The 14,023-nt window shown below is 46.1% G+C and overlaps 1 pseudogene; it reads right to left on the bottom strand.

Moving 5' to 3' along the window:
- Positions 1-6,237: 6,237 nt before the first annotated feature.
- On the bottom strand, positions 6,238-6,976 carry LOC142775255 (zinc finger MYM-type protein 1-like; annotated as a pseudogene).
- Positions 6,977-14,023: the final 7,047 nt, after the last annotated feature.

A 14,023-nucleotide genomic window follows, 5' to 3' on the forward strand; every position in this document is an offset into this window, starting at 1 on the left:
GATGTCTGCTCATTTAATCATTTTTTTTCCACCTCACGTGTTGTCGTAACCGCATACATATGTCTGTTTTCTCCAATGAAGTTTCAGTTGTTAGTGTGCGCTGTGTCCAGGTGTCTTCCTTTCACACTTCAAATTTTTTCGCGCAACTAAGTTAAGATGAAGTACCAACTCGCCCAGCAGAACGTTCTTCTCAATATAATGTGTGTAAAATGTTTTAGAACTTTATGCACCCACTACGCAGTCGTGAGAGAATACGTGCAGTAACCAGTGTGCCTTTTGTAATGGTTGGCTGTCTTTAGACCGCGAAGTCACGTTGGTAATAACGTGTTGTGATGCTTGATGACAATGCACGCTTGTATCATGCAATATAGCTGCGATATTAAATGTTTGGTTGTGAAACCTGTATGCAGGATACATGTATTTGTTAAGCATGACAGTTATTTTCCTTGCATTTACAACAAGAGGAAGTTATTCATGCTTTATTTCCAAGCAGATGCATAGCTGTGTTGTAGAGCATTTGCATGCCATGCAAATTGCCTGCATGATTTCGATCATCACTCATATCCGAAAATTTATAATATTTGTTTTATTTGCATTCTCTCAATTTTCGATCATTGACAAGACGATTTTTCACGGAGAGCCACTGATGCCTACACCGGAATTTTTGCAGAATGAGCTCTTTACCACTGTTACATTAATGATGCATTATTGGCAAAATGGAAAGTCGATTACGTTTACAAAGTACATTTTTAGTGTCCCGTTGGCAAGAAATATTGTTAAATGCCTCCGTTCCCACGCACACAGAGACCTATAGACACCAGTTTTAGCAGTCGTTCTATAGGTTATTAGTCACAATACTTGTACATAACAAGCTTGCATACCAATCACTTTCGACCGAACTCTTTAAAAGTTGATTATCAACTCATTTAAGTTATTCAATGCACACGCAGTTCATACGGTCAATAGCAAGTCAATATTTCGTTTTGACTGACTATGGACGCTCCATTGACACACGAGAAAAGTTTTAAACATAACACACTGTGAAAGATATCTTTACGAAACTCAAATTGGGTTCTTTTATGCTATTTATTTTTGTCAAGTCGCAATCGATAAAGCGGAATATTTACTTGCACCGTACTATGTCTCAGACCGTGTTGACCATAGGTTCAAGATAAGAATAATCGCATGCAAGACTGACGTGTTTCAAAATGATTTTTTACCAAAAGAAAATTACAAGATGGAACCAGCTGCCTTCTAGCATTGCCTCTACACTCCCAAATATTTGTTTTATTTCATGTTAGAATTGTTCCGATTTATATGTTAGAACATGTTCCGATTTATATATGAATTTCTCTTGCAGATTGTGATTCAGGTGACTTTGATTATTTGTTTGGCTATGTATTTTTGTATTCTACTTTTCGTAAATGCTCCCTCAATGTAATGCCAATTGCTGCTGTGGGTAATGAAATAAATAGATAAAAAAGTGTCGATAAGTAAGCAATATATTTAAGCACAAAGAATGTGTCTCTTCAGGAAAAGTGGACTAACAGTGACATGTGCCCACCACAAGCTTTAGATATGATGCCAAGTTACATTCTAGCAAATAGTTGTTGAGAATAACTTGAGATATATTGAGGATAACTTAATTGAACAAGAATGTTCAGGGGGTATGTACTGCCTTTGTTTAGGAGATGATAGTGGCTGCATGCAGACCTTTCAACAAACAGGTATATTTCTAGCTGAAGAATGATTTGAGCAGCTATATTTTTTGCCGGTGACACAAGCTGAACTAATATAGATGAATCATTTGAATGGCTTTATATAAAGGTATCCATATAAGGCCATATATGAGAGCATCCATATAAGACCTTATATGGATGCTTCTATATATAGCCATATATGGCCATATACAGCAACACCCATATATGGGGATATAAGGCCCATATATGGCTATATCAGGATTTGGACATATCAAGTTATATACGGCCCATATATGGGGATTCCATATATGGGCCAGATATGCCCAATTCCTGATGTAGCCATATATGGGGATTTTTATATAAGTGCATATATAGGATTTTTGTAAGGGGAGTCTGCTAAAAGCGTTCCGCCTACGTGTCCCTTTCTGAACAACAACTAGGTCAGTCTTCCCGGCTCGGGCTCGTGCACCAGAGGCATGCGCTGCTTTGTGTCAAGAGGTGTGAGCACGCGCGAGGCACTGTATAGACGCCCTCATAGCGTCGCGTTGGTGTCGAGGCACTGTAGACGCCCACATAGCGTCTCGTTGGTTGCGGGGCACTGTAGACGCCCACATAGCGTCTTGTTGGTTGCGAGGCACTGTATACGCTTACATAACGTCCCGTTGGTTTTCTTCGTAAAATGATTCGTAGGAGCAATCTCTGTAGCAATATTTTATGGCGTCTCCTTTCTGCTGTCCGTACTTCTTCACTGCTTTAAATGCTCATGAACACGGAGCGTGACAACGTCGCCGTCGCGTCAACACAGTGTCCACTTCTCTCGCATCCGATTCATGCCTGACCTCAGCCCGGCAATGATTGGTATGTGGTGTTTAACGTTCCAAAACCTCCATATGATTATGAGAGGCGCTATAGGCCTTCGGAAATTTCGACCACCTGGTGTTATTTAACGTGCACACAAATCTAAGCACACGGGCTTCTCGCCTCCATCGAAAATGCAGCTGTCGCAGCCGGGATTCGATCCCGTGACCTGCGGGTCAGCAGCCAAGTACCTTAGCCACTAGAGCAACGTGATGGGGCGTAAAAATTTCCAGAACTTGTAAACCTGTAAATATCGCACCGTACAATCGCAGACAATAAAGACAGATGCACGCCACAATCACAGTTGCAAAAACATGTAGACGTATAATGCACTAGAAAAGGTACCGTAGTAAAATATTGGCCCCGTATCTGAATTTTAATCTGCAAATGTCGTCGAAAGACGATAGTCTTGCGTGTGGAGAAAGTGAACAAGACATTTATTTGATGTTCTGTGCAAGAAAATCAGTTATTGGTATTCTGGAGGCGCTTCGTTAGAGTGCCCCGAGCATGCAGCGGAGGCGAACGAGTGCATCAAGTCACGTCACACGTGAAACATGAGTGTCATCTGGCAGCTTTCTAAGAAAACAAAGCGCGTGGCTGTGAGACGGATGTGCGCGCCCATCTCAGAGGTTATAAGGTGTAGAACGCAAGGCGACGGGTAAGTGCCATCACCATCGCGTCTTAGCAAAGCGTTGGAAACACTCGCCTTTCCGTGCAAGCGTTGCATGGTCAGGGCAGCGTGATAAGCGCTACGGTCCTTAAAATTACTTGTGTATGCCTTTTCTAGTAAAAGACGCACATGCAGATTATATACGTCTTCTTATAGTGCCGCAGGCATGCGCAATAATTGCTTTTTTTAATTGACATTGCACAAGCATGAATGCTCAACCTTGAGCAACATTGGTGGGCGCTGTGGGTGGGGTCAGCTGTTTCAAGTACCCGATACCGTTAAGAGTCGACAAACAGACAAATGTATAGACAGACAGACAGACCAAAACTTTTCCGTCGAAGGTCCCCAAGAAAGACTATCTATCGTCTTTCATAAATAGTACGCGTGTTTCTTTGAAGCAGTGAGTGATGTGCTGCCATTTTATGGCTGGCGTGAAGCTGCGCAGCACCACCGTTTTTGGCCTGAGTGACCCCTCTTGTCATTTTTATGTGATATACTCTATGGATCATCTGGCAAGTCGTGAGGCGCGTCAGCGTTTGTCCACGTGCTATCGAATATTCTAGCGTTATCGCTAGCGCCGACGTACGTTCCAGAATAATCTGCAATGTTCGCGAAGTGGGCGTAATCTTAACAAAGTGATCTACTGCAGTCTTGAAGCTTCTCGAACACTGCAGGCGCTGTTTGCGCTGAGAATCACTGGCAGTAAAACGGGGCGATAACACAACCCGAGGAGGGAATGTGGCAATATAAAATTTTAAGTACCAAACCCATGATATAATTAGGAAGCACGCTGGTGTGAGACTCCAAAATGATTCCGAACACCCGAACTTTTTAACGTGTACCTAAATCTATTTGAAGTGTAAGGCGCGACGACGACAACGAACAGAGGGTGTACACACACCGAGCGCCACTTCTGTTTGCATTGAGCGTCATTACACCATATGCTTGAAATATGCAAAATTAACACGCCTTGCCTGCCATTATTACTCCTGAATCTAAGCATAGTGTTACTACGTTTCGCTCCCATATAAATGCAGCTGGCTTATGCCGGAATCGAACTCACGACTTCAATCCTAGCATCGCAACCCTGCTAACTTATCGGTGGGTGTTCCTTGCAAGACCTGTACGTATAAACGCTCAGCGCGAACACGCAGCATACATCTGTTGGCAATTAGTGGCGACGAAAAGTCTACAGCCATCAGCTGAATAAAACACTTGCGTGGATCACGTTACGGTATTTTAACAGTGGTGTATTAGGCTAGCAAGCTCAGCTGCTTTCGCATTACAGCATAATTGTCTCGGAAAGCCGGTGCCCAATCTCGAAATCTACAGCGATTGCCTATTCGCCGTAGCTTCAGTTTACAATCTAACCATCACGGTATCCCCGTTAATAGTTGGTAATATCGTGCATGAAAAAAATTATTCTACTTGACAAGACCGCGGAAGTATCGACGAACTGCCATATTTCACTCTTGATGTCTTTGCTCTTCGCACTGCTTATATCGGAAACGTAGAACTTCAAGGATAGTTTGCAGCTCTTTTCATTTTTAAACTTTTGTAGCAGCTCGCAATGCAACAGGAGTGTGTGGTTACTTTCCAGGATGACGAAGGCACTGCGCCCGTAGCGCGTGCGAAATGCGAGATAAAAGCCCCAAGGAACACGTCCTCGGTGCGCTGTTACGTTTGGCCCGGCAGTTCATCTAGGCAGACGCCATTGTGCGTAATATGGTCTGATAGAGATGCTTTCAACCCCATCGGCGCCCAGTCTGCAAGATGCTGTCCTGTAGATGTTCCAGGAAGCAGTCGGGTCTCAACGAAAGCTTCGCGAGACAAGCCTTTTGTTGAACGGGCTCGAACAGCGTGTTACGGCGCCACTGTGGCTGGTCTCATTAAGTCAACCTCTCGACTCGGCTTTTGTCATCTACGCGAGGCCATCGCAACGCACCGACCACCAGGAAGCGTGGGAACGCGTCGAAGAAGCCGTTCTCAGGGGTCGACCCACTGGTCGCGGGATTAAATCCCGGCTTTGGCGGCTGCATTTCCGATGGAGGCGGAAATGGTGTAGGCCCGTGTACTCAGATTTGGGTGCACGTTAAAGAACCCCAGGTGGTCGAAATTTCCGGAGCCATCCACTACGGCATCTCTCATAATCATATGGTGGCTTTGGGACGTTAAACCCCACAAATCAATCAATTCTCAGGGGTCGAGCGTTTGGACTGCCATGTTCGTGAGAGTTCCGAGAGCCTGTAGCTGAAAACAGCCGTGGACCGCTACTGACATTCGGGTCAGCGACCGTATCCCCGGAGGAGCTCAACATTCCTTCTCCGGACTCTACCTCCTTGCCCTGTGGTGCCTTCAAGGGGGGGGGGCGCAATTGTGTGGTGCGCTCGTGCTACTATTGGACCGTTTTGCCTAGCCGAGTGGTGCAATATCTGCACCCTTTCTGGTGGGTGGACCATTGAGACTTCGTCACCTGATTTGTGGCGAGAGTGCTCACTGCCTCCTTCGGACCTCCGTTTAAGGAGACGGTGGGCCATAAAAGCCGAAGCATTTTTCTAAATAAGAGCGGAATCATGTGCTGAATCATGAGCTGGATCATGAACTGAATTTCTGTTGTACATGATGCGGGATCTTCTGGATCTCTGTACAGTTCCTATTTTTCATCTATAATGTGAGTAAACCTTCGTTCTTTCTCTCCCAACGCGTCCCTCACTGGCGAAGATCGGCTATGCGGACGATGGCGGGAATCCAGCTACCCTAAAAAAAACCCGCCGTACCTACTATCGAGCCCTTAACAACTGATGGCAGCGGTGGGATGCCATCAACTTCCTACCTTTTACAGCGCACAATGGGAAAACTAAGCAAGCGCGACCCATCCGAGCGACTGGAGCTTTGCCCTCTCTCCGCTAGGGTGGCGAACGCCACTGCACAAACTTGAGCCTGTCTTCCCTACTGATTACATCATCACAGCATGCAGATACTCAAATGAGGTCGTTCTGCGTTCTATTGTTAGGTGTGCAAAGCGTTTTTGGGTCCAGAGTGAAGATGAGTTTTCAAGACAGGATGGTATTGATTCAAGAGATTAACAATCTCTAAGAACAGACTTTTTTTCTGTGCTTTCCTTGCTTTCTTTATGCACTCTAAAAGGCCTGCCACCCTTCGCAACTAGAATCACACCGTCAACAATACCCCGTAAAAATTTTAGGTTTATTTTTCGTTTTTCTTCTCTCAAAACGACATGCATCAATTCACCCACCGGTTTACATTTCCTGTAATAGTTCCAACACAGGATGCTTTTTAAGTGACTTTCGGATTTTTCATGAATCCTGACCTTCTCTACGGCTTTCTTCCGTCTGTTGAAGCCCACGGAGACGAATGATGGATCTGAACGACCCTTCCACGTTGGACTGTGCTGCGGAAGAGCACGCAAGTAAAAGCAAAACGCAGCGTCTTTCTCGATGCTATATTGAAGCCAGCTAAACTCGTCGTACCAGCGTGCGCAAAACCTTCGCGTATCGTCTGCTGTCTCTTTTTGCGGGTAGTAATCGAACCGAGGTTGAATAGGGCCATGCATAAGCCTGGTGCGCCTGTCAGTGTGATGGTCGTCGGACGGCAATGACCGCGAAGGGTCATCGTCACTCGGTGCGCAGCTTAAGGTCTTCATAGTAGAGCACTCTTCTTCGTCGCTGTTGAGTTCAGTCGGGCAGTTGTCGTCTCCTTGACAAGAAGGTGAAACCTGAAGAGGCATACCTTAAGGTGCTCATTTCCGTCCACATGGATGGATGGTTCATCGTTTGTCTCACATTCATGAGGCTCTGAAAGAAATTTTGGTCTTCAGCTCACGCTATGAATATTACTGTTGGACGTTAACGAGCAATTTCTGTAAATTTAAACGCATGCATGAAAATGAACAGCTTACCTGTACGAAGGAGCCAAGCTCGCATCTTGTCTCTTTGCATTCTCCATTCAGCCTACTTATCTCGTCGGCTTGCTGCATGCCATCACATCGCTTTCTGCACAGATAATTCCGAACGCTTGATGATCTCCGGCTGGCACATATCCAAGGTTTTTTTTTTCGTCGGGAACAGCAACTTGCGGTAAATTTCCTGCGGGAATCAGTGTGTGATGGGGGCGTTTTGCAAGTACTGACGAGTAAAACTGCAAAGATCTAGAATTGAATCAAGTGCAACAGGTATGCCTGTGAAGTATATCTACCTTTGTTAGGAAATGAGCCACCGGATTAAAGGATTCTCAAAATAATTGAACAGGGTGATTCCACGGAAGTTTGAACAAAGCATGGCCAGTCGACCTCCTAAATTTAATTAAAATCTTTATATATTGTTGCCTGATGAGTGGAAAGAAGAGATCCACCATTGGTTTTGCCGGAAAAAATTTTGCGATCGAAGCACAGTAAATCAGTAATGACGAATGGGTGGAGTGCCACACATATATCACCCCACCAAACAGCAAAACAAATAATGCTTTGCTGTTTTTTCCATCTTTGGCGATGAATTACAGAAAATAAACTGAAGCTACGTACCTGAAACATTTTTGCTACGTACACGCATGTCTTCGTTTGCACTCAATTATTCATCGCTTCTCTGGGTAGCGTAGATATTCTCAAAAAATTTTGAAAATTGGCCAAAAAATGCTTTCTTGCCTACTTGGCAGGTCTTTATTTGAGAGCGGCTAAAGTTCCGCACTACGTTCTCAGCTTGCTTATTTATAAAACTGCTCAAGCCTATAATTATAAGACTTAATAAAAATATTAAATCGCGCTAACTTCAAGAAAACACCGCGCAACGTAAAATTCTTACAGCTATTAAAATAAAATCGTTTTGATATTTCTTAAACATTCTCCACAATGCAGCCGACGCTATTTCAGTGGTGCTTGCCTCTTAAGGAAGGGAAGTGTACGCCTGCACTCCATAGACTTAGCTGGTAGGAAGTCCGATCTACCTTTGCGCAAAGGCCCGATTCTACGGGCCGTAACTGCGAGTAAAAGCCCATTATACGCAATATAGTTTTGTTTATTGTGCAAGATGATGTACAAGATAATAAGTAGGGAAAGTTTAAAAACAATGAAAAGTTTTCTTTTATTCGCCGTCTCAATATTATGTTTCATGAAGTTTTCTTGAAGTTCGTGCGATAACACCTTTTTATTGAACAGTCTTATAATTATAGGCTTTAGCAGTTTTATAAATAAGAATGCTGAGAACGTAATGCGAAATTCTGGCAGCTCTGTCGTACGCCATTTTTAATATGAAGACCTGCAAAGTAGGCAAGAAAAAACTTTTGGGCCAATTTTCAGATTATTAAAAAATATCTACGCAACCCAGAGAAGCGAAAAATAACTGAACGCAAGCTAAAACATGCATATATTGTCACTTGTCCCGTTAATTAGGGAAGCAATCGCCGGGCTAATACGAAGGGCCGAAGTATCGGCCCCCCGAACTGTACCATGAAAGCGCGGAAAATTTAGAAGTGGTCCTATTTTGCGCGCCAGAGGACGCTGGTTGTGGTCTAAAGAACGAGTCCGAGCCGAGAGTTGATAAACAAAAATAGATTCTCAAATACGGCAGATCAAACTATACAAACTTGCGCACTTCGCAGTAGTCCAATACAATATGTCAACAATCAAGCAACGGGCTACACAAAATAACCAGCTACACTCAAAACAACGAACACAAGCAACGATCCACGCTACAATGCGATCTCATGCATTAAACAAACAAGACACTTAAAGGCTAAAAAGTTCGTCAAACTTATTCAGTCCAAAGTTCTCGGAATAAATCTTGAATGATTCTCTTCCTGGAACCACAGTGTTTTATTATTTAACCGTGCAACCTAGCTACTAGAAATGGAAACGCAGAAAAACGCCACGCACGTGGAACAGCGCTATTGGCTGCACTGAGTGAAAAAAAAAAAACGTTATTCTTGGTTCTCACATGTGAAACGCCGTTATGTATACCATGCTAGACATTCTCATTTTTTCACAATTCCCTGCGGAAAGGTGGGGAAATTTTTACTGCTGATTAAAAGCAAACGTGCTGCTTTACTCGCTGTGTGTGATTCGCAGCTTTATGACGGCTCGTCCAACACCTGCTAAATATCGCCGGGTCGGCGCTTATTGCCACCGGAGATGGATGTTGCGGCTATCTCTATGCTAAAGAGGACGACGACGTGTTGGTGTTCGAAACATACAACAGCCGCCGTCTTGACTGATGGACTATTTTTCAAAAGTGAAGTAGTAAATACATCCACAGCAATATTGTGCATCTACAATAAACTTTCAGCTATGCACTTCATGTTTAGTCCACTGAATGCAAGAGAGCAACGGTGCGAATCGGCCGGATAATCACCATGGGCAGGCTGTTTTCCTCTTTCGATACCGTAATTTCGGTGCACGGAACAAAAAGTAACAGTGAAATGTTATTTGCTCTTGCTAATCAGCCAGCAGAAGCGCCTGCGAATAATTCTTAGCCCGCGTGCGTCATGACAGGTGAGGACGAGTATCGTTCGCCGCAGCACCGGTCAACCGACTGCGACCATATCGAACAAAACTTGGCTAAAGATGAGGTTACCGCGTGCAAAAATCAAACAGGATGCGAACATTCGAACAATAAATCGCAATACAGTATCCAGCAACTTTGCAATTCCTGACTCAGCAAGCTCCGGTGAGCACAGCAGGCCACGTACTACTTTCCGATAGTTGGGACCGTCATGCCCGAGAACCTCCCACCGCCTCCTTTGCATTGAGAGCCGTATGCACTGCCGTTCTCGTCATGGGATCTAGCCTTCCATCCCTGAGACACGCAACAGCTCAGTGGCAAAGGAAAACAGAGAAGCTGCGGCGCCAGCCATTTTCGGAGAAGTGGTCGCGAGCTTCGAAAAATACCGCTTTCGACCGCAGGTGATATGAACTGAACTCCCGTGAAGACCAACGCTCACGGTAGGCTTCTAACACACTGCATCGTCTTTGAAGTGCAACAGCTGCATAAAAACGCACATTAGGAACTCTAGCTCGCTCTCAACAACGCGGTCACATGACTGGCGATTCAGACGACGGCGTCATCAAGGAACCCCAAAGCCCCTGCAAAAGCACGTGACTGTTGCTGCCCTTTTCGTTCTGCAGTTCGGATTGCGAGGGCCTCTTCGGGAGCATGACATCACGAAGTCAGCCGTTACAAGTCAAGTTTTGAAGCTAACAGTAGTGTCGGCCAAACACGCGACATTTTTCGGCAATATCACGCAAGCAACAAGACTTGCCGAGAATTCGGGGTGTGGCGCTCTGCAGCTTTTATTTTCATTGCATTATACTTTTATCGAAGAGTGCTGCTTCGGCACAGCCGGTCGGCTTCGGATTGCCTGAAGTACAAGTATTCACTAAAGGGTTGCATGTCCGCCCCTCAGTAAATACTAAACCGTGGACTTTGAGCCCCCCCCCCCCCCTAGGTAGTTAGGCCCCTCTCTTCTTTCCTCCCCCACGTGCGCACGCTGATGCCATGGTGCATGGCACTTGCAAGTTTTGATAAATTAACGTCAAGTGTTTCTCACACCAAGTTCAAATTAAAGCCACACGCGCAACATGACGGAAATAACGGTAGTATTCCGGCACAAACGATCTGAAAAAAGAAAGAAAAGTGACCTTTCTCGGTCGTGTCGACACTTACCGTTGAAGAGTGCTTTAGTGATCGAGTGGACGCTGAGCCTGCCATCGCGAGCTAGGAAAACCCTAGTCACTCAAACCTTCCCCTTCGGCGTGGATGGCGTGTGCAGAGGCCGTTAGGACCACATATCCGGCCCGTAGGCGAAGCTCAGCTCCAGCATCGAGCGCTACTCCACGCTCATCCACCGAGGGGCCGCATCTTCCATGGCTGTGACAAATGCCGGGAAAGCCAGCGTCACGTACAGAGGGAGCCGCGCCGTGACAAACTGCCGATGCGAGTCGGGCTCCTACAGGCAATTGGAGCGTTAAAAGGTGTCGCCATATAAGAGATGAACAAATCAGCTTTTACGAAAGTTTGAACAAACCTATTATGAGCCGTTTGTATTACTAGTTTTTTGTGCTCTAATGATGCATGCCTTGCTAACGATGTTCCACCTAATGAAGGGGTGGCGATCGGAACACGCGGGTAATCCGCCGCGATGGAGCAGTGGTTATGGTAATCGGCTGCTGACTTCGAAGGTGGCGCGCATTCGATCCAGGCTGCGGCGGTTGCATTTAAATGGAGACGAAATGGTAGGGGTCCATGTACTGTGCGATGTCAGTGCATGGTAAAGAACACCAGATGGTCGGAATTTCCCAAGCGTCCGGTACGGTGTCTCTCCTAATGATATCTTGGTTTTGGGGCGTTAAACCCTAGATATTCCTATTATTGGACTTCGGGGGTAGTACTACTATACTAGCTGGACCTGGATGGAGATATATTGATCTGTTTTCTAGTTTCGTTTCATTCTTTAAAGTCAAGGAGCGAATAAGCTTCTCGGCGCTTACTGATTGCATGCTTACAGTTCCAGGTAAGGAACCCCAGGTGGTCGAAATTTCCGGAGCCCTCCACTACGGCGTCTCTGATAATCATATAGTCGTTTGGGACGTTAAACCCCACATATCAATCAAGTTCGAAGTAAGGGGACATCATCCGGTAGGGAAATCGTAACTGTGTTTTTTCAAACCAGATATGTCGTCAAGTGAATATACTTTGCCCCCATCCCTTGCCTAATGGACCAATGCTATTACTGTACATTCCTACGCGGCTGCGACACTATCGTGTAGCTCTCGCATCATACAGAGGGACATGACGAGAGCTCAGACGTTAACAATGTGGGCTGTGGATGTCCAAGTCCCGTCACATGACCACTGAGAGCCATGACAGAGTCACGGAAAAGGAACGTGTCTACATAGCGATTCTTCACAAGACTATACACGCAGGCCTTTCGTCTAGTGGACTTCAAGAACTTTCAACATCTTTGCGCTGCCTCTGAGCTCTGTGATCGCTCTATCGATGATTAGTAATAGGTACTATATATTTATTATATGAGTTTATTGTTACATTTATCACTGCGATTTTAAATCACATTCCTGTTTAAAAATAGTAACAAATGCAAGCAATAAAGACACGTATATAGAGATTTACTATGTAAGCACCTAACTCATCAGGTAGCCGTATATGCTAGAAAAGAAGTTCAGTGGTTGTCCATCATTAAACTTCTCCAATGGCTTGCCCCATGAAAGAGGCGCCTTTTTTTTTAGTTACAATACGTGGAACATACAGAAGGAATAGACAACCATGCCCGGACCGCAGAGTCCGGCCGTTGTTTTTAGTGCTGCCACAGCACAACGTATCTAGAACGATCTCAAGAACTCAGCAAATTGAGAGCCCCATCTTAGACCCGGGCCCAGCCCCTAACATAGAACTTCAGGCCCGAGCCCCCAGAGAAAACTACTTTACCCGGCCAAGCCTGGCTGGTAACGGTCAGGCTCGATCCTCGACGTCTGCCATGTTGTGACCGGGGTTTGCGGCACCGGAGATCCGGGATCCAGATGTCGAGGCAGGAGCAGGTTGAACTTCGTAGAGAGGGTTTATTTACATTATCTACATGGCACGGGCTCTCTGGCCCGAATGTCTACATTGAAAGCTCTACATCACAAAGGGCTGTCTATTTAACAAACTCCGTGAACCACCCTACGCAGCCCGCGAAAGCTGAATAAATACACTCTCATCTCCCCAGATCACTAGATCGTGGAAGAGGTCCGTACACAAATCCAATAACATGACGATAGTTATAGCGCGAAAACAAAACGACGACACAGAGACAAGAAGGACACGAATGTCTCTGTGTCATCGTTTTGTTTTCGCGTTATAACTATCGTCATGCCATACCAACTAGCCCAAGCTGCCACACTTCCAATAACATGTCCCGCTGCACACACAAGTGTAATTATGCTGGCACCGTCCCAACATACACAAACACACAAACACGTGTATGATCCCGGCGATGCTGCCTCCTTCGGTGAATCTTGCTTGTGCGGGGTGTAACGGTTGACGAAGGAGGAAGCAGGTCGTTGGAGGATGCGAAAAACAGGAACATGGTTTATGGTACTATTTACACATATTTACAGAAAAGAAGGGATAGTGGTTTCACAAACCACGAGCGTGGTGGTTGAACGTTACATAGTTCAGAGCCCGATGTCCAGCACTCTGCCGCGTCGTTTTATGCCCTGTCGGGCTCCTCCTCTCAGAGTCGAACACCAATCACGCACACACAGGTGAGGGAGGCGAGCATGCAAGGTCCACGTGAACACTGCACGGTGGTGGCGCCAGCAGGGCTCTTCCGCGTCGTGTGTGTGCCGCCACTCGAGAGTTCCCACGATCCTGGCAGCATACTTCAAAGGGTCCGCCGATTTTGTTCGCTCAATTAGCGGGGTGATCTGCGGTGGCCGTCAGTCTCCTCCAGGAAGAGGCTGTCTTTGTTGGCCTCTCTCGAATGGTTAACGGCGTCTTGGCGACACGACGTCTCGTCCTCCGGCTAGCACGTACAATGCATGACGAGCATAGGCAGTCGGCCGGTCGGCTTGGTGAATGGGGATCAAAAGGGAGCGCCGCTCCTCGGTCAGCTCTGGCGCCGGCCACGCCAGCCCTCCTGTCGCCCGACGAGTCGACGAGGTCATCAGTCACGCTGCTGCTCGAAGGGACGACCAAAGGGTCCGCACTTGAAGGACGGGACTCGCCTCTGCCCGCCGCCTGGTCTGGATAATCACTCAAATACTTGACAGCGTCCGTCAGACTGGGCG

Source organism: Rhipicephalus microplus, chromosome X (genome assembly GCF_043290135.1).
Source record: "Rhipicephalus microplus isolate Deutch F79 chromosome X, USDA_Rmic, whole genome shotgun sequence".
Lineage (NCBI taxonomy): Eukaryota > Metazoa > Arthropoda > Arachnida > Ixodida > Ixodidae > Rhipicephalus > Rhipicephalus microplus.